The 15142-nt window shown below is 43.8% G+C and overlaps 1 pseudogene; it reads left to right on the top strand.

Moving 5' to 3' along the window:
• The first annotated feature begins 1346 nt into the window (after positions 1-1346).
• LOC139830089 (uncharacterized) lies at positions 1347-4756 on the top strand (annotated as a pseudogene).
• The last annotated feature ends 10386 nt before the right edge of the window (positions 4757-15142 follow it).

Here is a 15142-nt window from a genome sequence, read left to right as displayed (position 1 = left end):
GTGAGGCTCTGCTGCTTCTTGGAGATGATGCTGTTGGTGCCGTGTTTATGTAGAAAGATTAGTGCTTCAAGTCTTGTACTGTAGAGTCTTATTTCAGAGATTGTAATTGATAGTATGTACTCGGTTTGCAACCTTATTAGTACTCGGTTGAAAAAATAAATCCTCCATTTCCTGGGCGTTTCTTATTAACACTTATTTAGTAGTACGTATATGTTTGGACGATTTGTTTTTGTAGCAGGTTTGGCTAGTGGGTGGTGCGATTGAAAGAAGCAAAGCAAGTTTGCAAATGGATGGAGGAAGAGAAAAAATAGGTTTGGTTCAATCAGGAATTCGTTGCGTACAGATGGTGGAATCGATGGATGGATCAAGAAAGAAAATGATTGAAACATCATAAATGGAGTCGAGTAGTAGCTGCCGCTGGGGTGCACGTACTTGGGCGAGTTTGAAAATCAATCGACGCAGTTAAAGAGGCAAGTTTGGGTGGCGCAGAGTAAAAAACCAAACCCGCGGGGAAAAGCGTCAAGCTTGATTGAATAATAATAATAATGAATTGATTGGATTAAGCAAACGGATGAAAAGGAAGGAAACGGGAACCTGTGCGCTGTATCGTCGTGCCCGTGTTTACAGTAAGTAGTTATTTTTTTCCTTTGATTTTGTGGTTTAGCGTGCAGGGAGCGAGCGAAGAAACAAAAGAGCGCGTCTTATTATTTTTTTTCCTTTGATATTATTTGCGGGAGAAAAGAAAAGAAAAGAAGTATAGCAAACAGTGACCGAACCAGGGCGATGCTAAATAGCGCGCACGCTGTTTGCCGATTCTGAGTGCACGCGCTATTTATTTGTTTGGGCGAAGAAGAAAAAAAAAAGGAGAGGGTGGTAGGACTCCGCGAAAATGTATCGCTTCAACAAAGAAAAAGAAAAAGGAGGCCGGCATCCAAATAGTGCCTTCCATGCATCGATCGGCCGTGCGCGGAACCAGCCGGCTGAACCCAACCATCTTTCTCTATTTTTTCGTAACGCAGTCTCTTTTTCTTTTCTTTTGATTGCACCGAAACGGAACAAACGTGGGAAGAAAGTCAAGAAACCCGCGCGCAATTATTACCAAGTCAATCGCGGACGTGACAGCTGTAGCGTAGCGGGTAAGATTTGGGGGCCAGCTCACCCAACTCCTTGGCGCCCGTGTACATAGCTTGCCGTTGAAACTCGTACCACGAGTTTTTTTATAAAGTTTTTCAAACTGAATTTGTTTTCAACTCGGTACAAACCTAAAAGTATAATTGCGTATACATCCAAACAGGGCCCAGGAAACCTACACAAACGCAACGGGGGACGATCGGCCGAAAAAACCGAAACAGCATCGACACCGCTCCCCCGAATCAGGGACTGACCCCGACTCAACGGCAACTCCGAGCTCCCGCCATGGCAGCAGCTTCCGTCGCCGCCGCGACCTCGCGAGCGGTCGAACCCCACCGCAACGCCTCCCCGGAACCGTCATCCCAGGCGCCCTCCTCGTCCTCATCGCGCGCCGCAGAGGCAGAGGCGGGACCGGTGTCCTTTGATGGCGGCGCCGAGGAGGGCGAGCTCCACCTCGACTCCCCGTGGGTCGCGCCGGCTGAGGCGGACTCGAGGCTGGAGGAGGCCGCGGCTGCCGCGGGACTCCGTCTTTGCGCCGAGAACGAGGCAGAAGCAGATGAGATACGGGACAACCTGCTGCGACAGGACGACGAGGTCGGTCTACCAAAATCAAAATTGGAATTTTTCATCACTAATCTTACCTATGATCTTGATCTGAGCTATAGCGAAAAGTTGCAATGCATTTTCTCAATTCGTACGGTCGTGACGCTGCGTCTGATTTGTTATTTTGGAAGGTTCTGCTGAAAACTGCATAGAGTGGATATTAGATTACTTACTGTAAAACTGGGATATTCTCGTATTTCAATTTCTAAGAAACGAAGTTTAGCTAATTTTCCTTATAAGTTGCGCATATACTGTAAAAAAAAGGAAAAAAAATGACTTTTTGAGGTTGTGATGGCGTTGCTTTTGGAATTACGAACTGCGTCGCTTCAGGGTTTGCCAACAGCGTTGCTTCATTGTACAATTTGATACTTCACGATACTAGCATGGCTAATTTTTGCTTCCTCATTTGATCTTCACTACAGATGATGGCACTGGAGGCAATATACGGGGACGATCTCGCTGTACTAGAAAACAAAGGAGCGCTCCGCCATTTTCAGGTTACTTATACTGTCCATCAGTGTTTTGTTTGGGTGATAAAAACTTTGTTTTGATGATTTTTTTTTAAATTTCTTTAATTCCAGATTTACATACGGTACGAATTGCAAAATGCCGCTGAAGTGTGCGCTAGGTTTTCTCAGTCAATAGAGTTGGAGAAGACAGAGGATTTCCTGATGATTGTATAGAACAACACGAGGAGGATAAAGGGGATGACTTCTCCTATTCTTGCAGCTTTGAGCACCTACCCCCTCTAATATTGACATGCTTGCTCCCGCAGTCCTATCCAAGCAAAGAGCCCCCATATTTTACAGTCACCGCTAAATGGATGGACGGGCCTAATGTTTCTCAGATCTGTGAGATGCTTGACACCATTTGGGCAGAGCTGCCGGGGGAAGAAGTTGTGTACCGATGGGTTGAGTGGATACACACTTCTTCTTTGCCACACCTCGGGTTCGACAACAAAATAACATTAGGTCCAGATATTCCTAAGCACAAAGGAGATAGCCGTGCAATCTCTAGAAGTCTCTCATTGGAGTCTCATGATCCCTTTGATGCTCGATTACAATAGTAGGAAGTGTCATCAAGTTTTTCTTGAGGATCTCCACATGTGCATGATTTGCCTTAACCAGAGCAAAGGTAAGTTTTTTTCTTTTTTGACTTCTTTTCTGTTACTGCGGTAGTGCCAAATAATGAGCATGCCTAGTTATTATTTTCTGGCCGTTGGTGGCTTTATTAATTTAAAGCTGGGCGTAATGCCTAATGTTTAAAAAAGTTATTATTTTCTTTTATTGGGTCTTCCTTGGAAGAATACCACTTGTTCTATGGCATCTATTCCACGCTGTGCTAGCTCTTCTTGAACTGTCCCACGGTGGTACCAATCTGCGGTTAAAATTTTCATAGCTCACAGTAGATAGTATAAGAACCGTCTGGCTTCTAATTAAGCATATTAGGAAATTCAATTGGGCCCATGGAATTTTATCCTCCTTGTAGACTAACTTTCATTTGGAAAAATCAGGTTCAAACTTCATCAAGCTTCCGTGCGAGCACTTGTTCTGTGTCAAGTGCATGGAGACCTTATGCAGGATGCATGTGAAGGATGGTACTTTCTTTCAGTTGGTATGCCCTGATACTAAGTGCAATGTTTCTATTCCGCCGTATTTGCTAAAGAGGCTTCTGGGCAAGGAAGAATTTGAGCGTTGGGATAAGCTTACTCTTGAGAAGGCATTGGACTCAATGTCAGACGTGGTCCAGTGTCCAAGGTGTGCAATCAGTTGCTTGGAGGACGAGGATAGCAATGCGCAATGCCCAAAATGTTGTTTTGTTTTCTGTTCGGTGTGCAAGGACCCACGCCATCCAGGAAAGTTGTGTCTAACTCTGGAAGAAAAGCTCCAGCGGCAGCAGGTAGAAATACATCTAAAATCTTTAATGTTGTATGTTTGAAACTTGCATCTGTTGTTATACCGCGCAATTGGTCCTCACTTTCGTAGTCGGGGTCGGTGTACCTTCATAAAATATCTGTTGTTTTCTTTCCAAATCTTTCAAATATCCAATATGCATTTGATCTGCAAATCTCTCATAGATCTTCGTAGAGTGTCATACGCTTTTGGCACCTCCTTGGGGGCATTACATGTCATATTGACTGCTGAAATATAACTTCAGGTTACTGAACATCTGCCGTCTTCAATTTTATCTTTGCAGGCATCAGGCAAGATGGCCACACGGGGGATGGTGGAGGACATGATTAGTGTAAAACTGCTTTACAGCAATGCTAGATCATGTCCAAAATGTCAAATGACCATCAGCAAAACTGACGGATGCAACAAAGTTGTGTGTAGCAGCTGTGGTCAGACATTCTGCTTCCGCTGTGGCAAGGCTATCATCGCTGGCTATGCCCATTTCAGGTTGGCAGTCTGAACTATGCAGGGTCTTTTATATAAATAAAGACAAAGGTTCATAATCTAGGCTTACTTATCTTTATGCATGCATGTTTTAACAAACTGCAGCGGGAGATGTGACCTCTTTCATCATAAAGAAAAAGACACAACAGACTGGGGCAAGCTGCTGGAACAGTTAGAAACAAGAAATCGCGTACGTACTGAAAAACAACCTGTAGGCAGTACCATAAAATGTCCAAAATGCCGTCAAAAAATTTATAAGGTAATGAACCACATCATTTTTCAGACTGGAACATTCTGTTCCACATTACAGATCACCAGTTTGCCTCTATTGCATCTAACCAGTGGCCATATGCATTCAGGATGATGATAAATATATTTTCTGCTGGTCGTGCCAAGCCAGCTATTGCACACTGTGCAAGAAGCAGGTCCAGTTTGCCGGGGAACAAAGCGAGCACTGGGGCTCACAAGATTGTGTGAAGATAAAGTTCTAGTGTCATATCCCTACTCCCACTGTTACATTCTTTCAGATTAGGTTGCAGTATTGCAGGTTAGGGCTTTCACATTTGATGTATGTTTTATTGGGACACTTTTCTTCTATTCTGACTAATCATATCCCTTTTGCTAGTTCTAGTCGATCACAATTAAATTAGTTCTAAGTCGACTCTAGTACCGTTAAATTTGTATCGTGATTCATGCACATGAGAATTGCACATATGTGTGCAATTACACATATTTTTCTCAGTGCACATGAATTGCACATAAAACTTAGTGATGTCATAGAATTTATCTAGTTCTAGGTCGAGCAAAGTACTAGCCGCATGCAATCAATTAAACATGACATGCGTGTATAACAACAAAGGGTGATTACTTACTCCCTCGGTTGGGTTTATTAGTTTTGCATTATCCCTAAGAATCAACTTCACCTATATAATATAAATCACATCTCAAGTTTATAGTGATATATTTTTTTGCAATATATATGAGTGGAATTTTTTTTGGCTCCAGGGCACCAAGATCCTATTATTTTAATAAATCCGGAAATCATATTTACAAATTTCAAAATAATTTGAAAAAATCTGGATGTACCCAATCATGTATCCACAAACGTGCAAAACATTAATTTTAAATACTTTGTATTCAAAGCTACACAACAATGACAAACATGTGGATTTGAGTATGCATATTTAAAAATATTTAAATTTATCAGAAATTTTCATTTTTGTGTAGCCCGCAATACAAACAATTTCGCGTTGCGATTTTGCATACTTGTAGTTCACTTCATTGGCTATGGTAGGATTTCTTTTCAAAAAAAAAAAAAAACTTGTAAATATATATTTTTTATACTCTTTATAACAACGGGCTCACTAGTGCTCAGAAGGCAAAGAGACTTTTCGTAATAAGTAAATTGATAATTTATAGGAATACTAATATACCCGACCGACGGGAGTATGGTCATGCATGGTATGTTACCTTTATTTGCTGGAACGGAGATGCATGCAATTGCAACACCTGGATGCTATATTTTGAATTCGTGTGTGTATGTCAATCCTATATTTTGAAGCGCATTTCTATCATATTCTTGTGTTTTATATATTTATTATGTTTGTAGAATTCTGCAAACCAAGCATGCCCTCAACCAGAGAAGCCCTAAGTACCCATCACAAAACTACAAGCAACAATAACACGAAGTGCAAGGTTACATCATCTCCACCGAACAACCCCAAATAGAAGCCCAAAACAGCATTTGACAAGCCGTTTTGGGGGCACCAACACAATGTCACTCTATTGTTGACATATATCCAAAGCGGCGCCTCCAATACAGTCTACCCAAAAAAAAAAGTTAAAAGCAAAATTCAAACAGACCAACAAAAAAATAATCAAATAGTTAGAAATTTATAAAAATCTGAACGGAAAATTTGAAACAGCCTAAAACCTAGAGCTGCTTGCGGACACACTCCGGTCTAGGACGCTATTGTCTGCATTGTCGCCATTGTCGTCGTTGTCATTGCCATCCCAAAAGGACGACGAGAGGTTGCTAGGGCTATTCGGGCCACTATTTTCGCTGCTACCATCGTCGTTGTCGGCTAGGTCGATGACCGCGCGTCAACCACCATTTGTTGAACTCTTTAGTCGCCAACAGAACAACATACACCAATTCACTAAGAGCATGCTTAACCACCGACTAGTTGGTCGGATTGTCTAGATCGTGTAGTGTTGCCTGCAGCCGGAGATCCTTTAGCCACTTATCCTCCAGCTACGACTTCACCTTCTTTGGCGGCAATGGCAGGAGTTGCCTCCTTCTCCTTCTTGGGGACGAGGAGGGGAACGTTCTCCTACTTCGGGGCGACTAGTGGCATTCAGAAAGGTGACACCAGATGTGCTAGGCATTGGGGTGGATGAAGTGCGCGATGCGGAGGAACACGACGATGAAGACCTCGACACAGAGTGTGGAGGCCTGGGGATGGGGATAGCAACCGGTGTGCATCGTTGGGCAGGACATGCTGACATGTAGCCGTAGCGGGCGAGGATGATGTCCATATCCCAACGTCACACTATTAGGGTCGTTGTGTTGGTCCAACGGCCCGCTATAGAGCGTCGTGAGCTTGGATACCCTCTCCACCTAAAAGAGTGGCATGCCGTGAGGGGCACGGTGGTGCTTCTGCCGGCGCCCGGAGGTCGGCCGGCGGTGCAGTCCAGGGCTGTGGCGGGTGTGGCGGCCGTGATGGTGATGGTGGTTGAGGGAAGGGAGTGTAGGATAACGTTGCATAGAAAACAAAAATTTTCCTACGGCGAACACGCAATCCAAGCCAAGATGCAATCTAGAAGACGGTAGCAACGAGGGGGTATCGAGTCTCACCCTTGAAGAGATTCCAAAGCCTACAAGATGAGGCTCTTGTTGCTGCGGTAGACGATCACTTGCCGCTTGCAAAAGCGCGTAGAAGATCTTGATCACGATCGGTTCCGGCGCCACGAACGGGCAGCACCTCCGTACTCGGTCACACGTTCGGTTGTTGATGAAGACGACGTCTACCTCCCCGTTCCAGCGGGCAGCGGAAGTAGTAGCTCCTCTTGAATCCGACAGCACGACGGCGTGGTGTCGGTGGCGGTGTAGAAGTCCGGCGGAGCTTCGCTAAGCAATGCGGGCAATATGGAGTGGAGGAGCTTGGCTAGGGTTTGGGAGGGGGTGGCCGGCCACTCTATGGGGGGCGGCCAGCTTATGGTCTTGGGGTGGCCGGGCCCCTCCCTTGGCCCCTCATTATATAGGTGGATCCCAAGTGTTGGTGTCCAAGTCTTCGAATAAGACCCGAAACCAAAACCTTCCTTAGGAGGGGGAAACCTAGCCCAACTAGGACTCCCACCCAAAGGTGGGATTCCCACCTCCCATGTGGGGGGTGGCCGGCCCCCTATGGTGGAGTCCACTTGGGACTCCACCCCATCTAGGGCTGGCCGGCCATGGAGGTGGAGTCCCTTGTGGACTCCACCTTCCTTGGTGGTTTCTTCCGGACTTTTCTAGAACCTTCTAGAACCTTCCATAGAACCTTCCGCGACATTTTATTTCACATAAAATGACATCCTATATATGAATCTTATTCTCCGGACCATTCCGGAACTCCTCGTGATGTCCGGGATCTCATCCGGGACTCCGAACGAATATTCGAACTCCATTCCATAATTCAAGTGCTACCATTTCAACATCCAACTTTAAGTGTGTCACCCTACGGTTCGAGAACTATGCGGACATGGTTGAGTACTCACTCCGACCAATAACCAATAGCGGGATCTGGAGATCCATAATGGCTCCCACATATTCAACGATGACTTTAGTGATCGAATGAACCATACACATATATTACCAATTCCCTTTGTCTCGCGATATTTTACTTGTCCGAGGTTTGATCTTCGGTATCACTCTATACCTTGTTCAACCTCGTCTCCTGACAAGTACTCTTTACTCGGACCGTGGTATGTGGTCTCTTATGAACTCATTCATATGCTTGCAAGACATTAGACGACATTCCACCGAGAGGGCCCAGAGTATATCTATCCGTCATCGGGATGAACAAATCCCACTGTTGATCCATATGCCTCAACTCATACTTTCCGGATACTTAATCCCACCTTTATAGCCACCCATTTACGCAGTGGTGTTTGGTGTAATCAAAGTACCTTTCCGGTATAAGTGATTTACATGATCTCATGGTCATAAGGACTAGGTAACTATGTATCGAAAGCTTATAGCAAATAACTTAATGACGAGATCTTATGCTACGCTTAATTGGGTGTGTCCATTATATCATTCACACAATGACATAACCTTGTTATTAATAACATCCAATGTTCATGATTATGAAACTAATCATCCATTAATCAACAAGCTAGTTTAAGAGGCATACTAGGGACTTCTTGTTTGTCTACATATCACACATGTACTAATGTTTCGGTTAATACAATTCTAGCATGATATATAAACATTTATCATAAACATAAAGATATAAATAATAACCACTTTATTATTGCCTCTAGGGCATATCTCCTTCAGTCTCCCACTTGCACTAGAGTCAATAATCTAGATTACATTGTAATATACCTAACACCCATGGCATTATGGTGTTGGTCATGCTTTGCCCTAGGGAGAGCTTTAGTCAACGGATCTGCTACATTCAGATCAGTGTGTACTTTGCAAATCTTTACTTCTCCATCTTCGATGTACTCGCGAATCGAGTGGTAACGCAGCTTGATATGCTTCAGCCTCTTGTGTGACCTTGGCTCTTGTGCATTGGCGATGGCACCCATGTTATCACAGTAAATGATTAATGGGTCCAATGCACTAGGAACCACACCGAGCTCTACAATGAACCTCTTCATCCATACCGCTTCTGATGAAGCCTCTGAAGCCGCTATGTACTCCGATTCTGTTGAAGACTTCGCCACCGTGCACTGCTTCGAGCTTGCCCAGCTTACTGCAGCACCATTCAATATAAACACGTACCAGATTGTGACTTAGAGTCATCAGGATCAGTGTTCCAACTTGCATCGGTGTAACCGTTTACAACGAGCTCTTGGTCACCTCCATAACAAAGAAACATATCCTTAGTTCTTTTCAAGTACTTCGGGATATTCTTGACCATTGTCCGATGTTCCATTCCTGGATCACTTTGATATCTGCTAGTCAAACTAACAGCATGTGCTATATCCGGTCTAGTACATAGCATGGCATACATGATAGATCCTCTTTGCCGAGGCATAGGGGATGTTACACATCCTTTCTCTTTCTTCTGCCGTAGCCGGTCCTTGAGTTTTACTCAATACCTTGCACAGTAACATAGGTAAGAACCCTTTCTTACTTTCGTCCATTCTAAACTTCTTTAGAATCTTGTCCAGATATGTACTCTGTGATAGCCCTATTAGGCGTCTTGATCTATCTCTATAAATCTTGATGCCTAATATATACGATGCTTCACCAAGGTCTTTCATTGAAAAACTATTATTCAAATAACCCTTAATACCGCTTAATAGTTCTATATCATTCCCGATCCATAATATGTCATCTACATATAATATCGGGAATGCTACGTAGCTCCCACTCACTTTCTTGTAAATACGAGCCTCTCCATGACACTTTGTATAAACCCGAAGTCTTTGATCACCTTATCAAAGCGTCGGTTCCAACTTCTTGATGCTTGCTTCGGTCCATAGATTGAACGCTGAAGTTTGCATACTTTGTCGGCATTTTTAGGATCGACAAAACCTTTGGGTTGTACCATATACAACTCTTCCTCAATATCTCCATTAAGGAACGCCGTTTTGACATCCATCTCGCCAAATCTCATAATCGAAAAATGCAGCTATTGCTAACAAAATCCTCACAGATTTTAGCTTCGCTACAGGTGAGAAAGTCTCATCGTAGTCAACTCCTTGAATTTGTCGGAAACCCTTTGCGACAAGTCGAGCTTTATAGACGATAATATTACCATCAGCATCTGTTTTTCTCTTGAAGATCCATTTATTCTCGACAGCCTTTCGGCTATCAGGTAAGTCTACCAAAGTCCATACTTTGTTATCATACATGGATCCCATTTCGGATTTCATGGCTTCTTGCCATTTGTTGGAATATGGGCTCATCATCGCTTCTTCATACGTCGCAGGGTCCTCATCATTGTTATCTACAATCATGACATTTAGACAAGGATCATACCAATCAGGAGTGGCACGTTCCCTTGTCGATCTGCGAGGTTCAGTAGTTTCCTCGTTCGAAGTTTCATGATCATTATCATTAGCTTCCTCTGTTGCCGGTGTAGGCGGTACAGTTACAACTTCCGATCTTGCGCTACTGCGATCAACGAGTATAGATTCATCAATCTCATCGAGTTCTACTTTTCTTCCAGTCACTTCTTTAGTGAGAAATTCTTTCTCAAGAAAGGTTTCGTTCTTAGCAACAAAGATTTTGCCTTCGGATTTGTGATAGAAAGTGTACCCTATAGTTTCCTTAGGGTATCCTATGAAGACGCATTTCTCCGCTTTGGGTTCTAGCTTGTCCGGTTGTAACTTCTTTACATAGGCTTCGCAACCCCAAACTTTCAGAACGACAGCTTAGGTTTCTTATTAAACCATAATTCATACGGTGTCGTTTCTACGGATTTTGATGGTGCTCTATTTAAAGTGAATGCGGCTGTCTCTAATGCATAACTCCAAAATGATAACGGCAAATCAGTAAGAGACATCATACTACGAACCATATCTAAGAGAGTTCGATTACGACGTTCGGACACACCGTTTCGTTGAGGTGTTCCCGGCGGTGTCAATTGTGAAAGTATTCCGCATTTCTTTAAATGCATGCCAAACTCATAACTCAGATATTCACCTCCACGATCAGATCGTAGAAATTTGATCTTCTTGTTACGTTGATTTTCTACTTCACTTTGAAATTCCTTAAACTTCTCGAAAGTTTCGGATTTATGTTTCATGAAATAGATATACCCATATCTACTCAGATCATCTGTGAAGGTTAGAACATAACGATAACCACCGCGCGATGCTACGCTCATTGGTCCACATACATCTGTATGTATGATTTCCAATAAGTCAGTAGCTCGCTCCATCATACCGAGAAAATGGAGTCTTTGTCATTTTACCCATTAGACATGCTTCGCATCTATCAAGTGACTCAAAGTCAAGTGATTCAAGTAATCCATCAGTATGGAGTTTCTTCATGCGTTTCACTCCAATATGACCAAGGCAGCGATTGCCACATATAAGTAGAATTATCATTAAGTTTAATTCGCTTAGCATCAATGTTATGTATATGCGTATCACTACTATCGAGATCTAATAGAAATAAGCCATTCTTTTGTGGTGCTCGACCATAAAAGATATTATTCATAAAAATAGAACAACCATTATTCTCAGACTTGAATGAATAACCGTCTTGCATTAAACAAGATCCAGATATAATGTTCATGCTCAACGCAGTACATAATAGTAATTATTTAGGCTTAAAACTAATCCCGAAGGTAGATGTAGAGGAAGTGTGCCGACTGCGATCACATTGACCTTGGATCCGTTTCCAACGCGCATCGTCACTTCATCTTTCAGCAGTTGTCGTTTATTCTTTAGTTCCTGTTTCGAGTTACAAATATGAGCAACCGAACCAGTATCAAATACCCAGTACTAGAACGAGAACCAGTGAAATGAACATCTATAACATGTATATCAAATATACCTTCTTTCTTCTTCTTGACAAGGCCGCTCTTCGGATCAGCCAGATACTTGGAGCAATTACGCTTCCGGTGTCCCTTCTCCTTGCGGTAATAGCACTCAGCATCGGGCTTAGGGCCGTTCTTAGGTTTCATAGGAGGCGTGGCAGCTTTCTTGCCACCCTTCTTGAATTTTCCCTTAGACTTGCCCTGTTTCTTGAAACTGGTGGTCTTGTTGACCATCAACACTTGGTGCTCTTTCTTGATCTCAATCTCAGCAGCTTTTAGCATGCCAAAAAGTTCAGGTAACTCCTTGTTCATGTTCTGCATATTGTAGTTCATCACAAAGTTCTTGTAACTTGGTGGCGGTGATTGAAGGACACGATTAATCCCGATCTGTTAGGAATCACTATTCCCAAGTCAACGAGTTTCTTCGCATGCCCGGTCATGGCGAGCATGTGCTCACTAACGGAGCTGCCTTCTTCCATCATACAATTTGAAGAAATGTTTCGATGCTTCATAGCATTCCACTACCGCATGAGTCTCGAATATAGCTTTCAGCTCATTCATCAACTCATGAGGATCATGGTGCTCAAAACGTTTTTGAAGATCGGATTCCAGACTGCACAGGATGGCACACTGAACTTGAGAGTACCGAGTTTTCCGAGTCGCGTAAACAGCTTTTACTTCATCGGATTCATCTTCTGCGGGAGGGTCACCTAGCGGTGCATCAAGCACAAATTGCAGATTTCCGCCGAGAGGAAGATCCTCACATGACGGAACCGATCGGTGAAGTTGCTACCGTTGCTCTTAAGTTTCTCTTTCTCTAGGAACTGATTAAAATTGATTGGGGACGCCATCTCTACAACATATATTTGCAATAGTTTAGACTAAGTTTATGACAAATTGAGTTCAAATTTTAATTCAACATAATTAAAAACCTAAGTGAACTCCCACTCAAAACAATATCCCTCGCATTGTCTTAGTGATCACACGAACCAAATCCACCGCACCTAAACCCGATCATCACGAGAAAAGGTGTGATTTCAATGGCGAACACTCAAAGTGTTCATCATATCAACCATATGATTCATGCTCTACCTTTCGGTATCACGTGTTCCGAGACCATGTCTGTACATGCTAGGCTCGTCAAGGCCACCTTAGTATCCGCATGTGCAAAACTGTCTTGCACCCGTTATATGTACTTATTGAATCTATCACACCCGATCATCACGAGGTGCTTCGAAACGACAAGACTTGGCAACGGTGCTACTAAGGATGAACACTTTATTATCTTGAGATTTTAGTGAGGGATCATCTTATAATGCTACCGTCGCGATCTAAGCAAAATAAGATGCATAAAAAGGATTAACATCACATGCAGTTCATATGTGATATGATATGGCCCTTTTGTTCTTGCGCCTTTGATCTTCATCTCCAAAGCACGGATATGATCTCCATCATCTTCGGGCATGATCTCCATCATCGTCGGCGTAGCGTCAAGGTCAATGGCGCCGTCTTCATGATTGTCCTCCATGTAGCAACTATTACAACTACTTTGAAATACTACTCAACATGAAATTTAAAGACAACCATAAGGCTCCTGCCGGTTGCCACAATACAATAATGATCATCTCATACATATTCATCATCACATTATGGCCATATCACATCACCAAACCCTGCAAAAACAAGTTAGACGTCTCTAATTTGGTTTGCATATTTTACGTGGTTTAGGGTTTTCGAGAGAGATCTAATCTACCTACGAACATGAACCACAACGTTGATACTAATGTTTTCAATAGAAGAGTAAATTGAATCTTTACTATAGTAGGAGAGACAGACACCCGCAAAGCCTCTTATGCAATACAAGTTGCATGTCGAACGAGGAACAAGTCTCATGAACGCGGTCATGTAAAGTTAGTCCGAGCCGCTTCATCCCACTATGCCATAAAGATGCAAAGTACTCAAACTAAAGATAACAAGAGCATCAACGCCCACAAACCATTGTGTTCTACTCGTGCAACCATCTATGCATAGACACGGCTCTGATACCACTGTAGGATAACGTTGCATAGAAAACAAAAATTTTCCTACGGCGAACACGCAATCCAAGCCAAGATGCAATCTAGAAGACGGTAGCAACGAGGGGGTATCGAGTCTCACCCTTGAAGAGATTCCAAAGCCTACAAGATGAGGCTCTTGTTGCTGCGGTAGACGATCACTTGCCGCTTGCAAAAGCGCGTAGAAGATCTTGATCACGATCGGTTCCGGCGCCACGAACGGGCAGCACCTCCGTACTCGGTCACACGTTCGGTTGTTGATGAAGACGACGTCCACCTCCCCGTTCCAGCGGGCAGCGGAAGTAGTAGCTCCTCTTGAATCCGACCGCACGACGGCGTGGTGTCGGTGGCGGTGTAGAAGTCCGGCGGAGCTTCGCTAAGCTCTGCGGGCAATAGGGAGTGGAGGTGCTTGGCTAGGGTTTGGGAGGGGGTGGCCGGCCACTCTATGGGGGGCGGCCAGCTTATGGTCTTGGGGTGGCCGGGCCCCTCCCTTGGCCCCTCATTATATAGGTGGATCCCAAGTGTTGGTGTCCAAGTCTTCGAATAAGACCCGAAATCAAAACCTTCCATAGGAGGGGGAAACCTAGCCCAACTAGGACTCCCACCCAAAGGTGGGATTCCCACCTCCCATGTGGGGGTGGCCGGCCCCCTATGGTGGAGTCCACTTGGGACTCCACCCCATCTAGGGCTGGCCGGCCATGGAGGTGGAGTCCCTTGTGGACTCCACCTTCCTTGGTGGTTTCTTCCGGACTTTTCTAGAACCTTCTAGAACCTTCCATAGAACCTTCCGTGACATTTTATTTCACATAAAATAACATCCTATATATGAATCTTATTCTCCGGACCATTCCGGAACTCCTCGTGATGTCCGGGATCTCATCCGGGACTCCGAACAAATATTCGAACTCCATTCCATAATTCAAGTGCTACCATTTCAACATCCAACTTTAAGTGTGTCACCCTACGGTTCGAGAACTATGCGGACATGGTTGAGTACTCACTCCGACCAATAACCAATAGCGGGATCTGGAGATCCATAATGGCTCCCACATATTCAACGATGACTTTAGTGATCGAATGAACCATACACATATATTACCAATTCCCTTTGTCTCGCGATATTTTACTTGTCCGAGGTTTGATCTTCGGTATCACTCTATACCTTGTTCAACCTCGTCTCCTGACAAGTACTCTTTACTCGTACCGTGGTATGTGGTCTCTTATGAACTCATTCATATGCTTGCAAGACATTAGA

Source organism: Lolium perenne, chromosome 2 (assembly GCF_019359855.2).
Source record: "Lolium perenne isolate Kyuss_39 chromosome 2, Kyuss_2.0, whole genome shotgun sequence".
Classification (NCBI taxonomy): Eukaryota; Viridiplantae; Streptophyta; class Magnoliopsida; order Poales; family Poaceae; genus Lolium; species Lolium perenne.
The sequence above is the reverse complement of the archived record's forward strand: the minus strand, read 5'-3'. Positions and strand labels throughout refer to the sequence as shown.